Here is a 334-nt window from a genome sequence, read left to right on the forward strand (position 1 = left end):
GGAAGGGGCTTCTCTTGAGAGGAGAGGAGGAGGAGGAGGCATAGGAGGAAGAGAGAAAAACAAACAAACAAAAAAAAACAAACAAAAAAAACAAGTGACATTTTAAACCAAAAAAGAGAAGAAAATGTTCCAAAACAAACCACTCTGGGGTGGATCTGCTGAATGGTCTCCCTCGTTCACTCCAAGCCTGAAGCTCCTTTTGGGACCAGGACTGTGGCTGGCTCAGGTCTTGGTCGCCCTGGCAGGGGGGCTGGCTGGCTGACCCTCCTTCCCGTTGTTTACGGCAAAGGCATCGTTCACGCAAACCCGAGGACTGTGCTTAGATCCTGCTCAC

The sequence above is a fragment of the Acanthisitta chloris genome, unplaced genomic scaffold (genome assembly GCF_000695815.1).
Source record: "Acanthisitta chloris isolate BGI_N310 unplaced genomic scaffold, ASM69581v1 scaffold7596, whole genome shotgun sequence".
Taxonomy (NCBI): Eukaryota; Metazoa; Chordata; class Aves; order Passeriformes; family Acanthisittidae; genus Acanthisitta; species Acanthisitta chloris.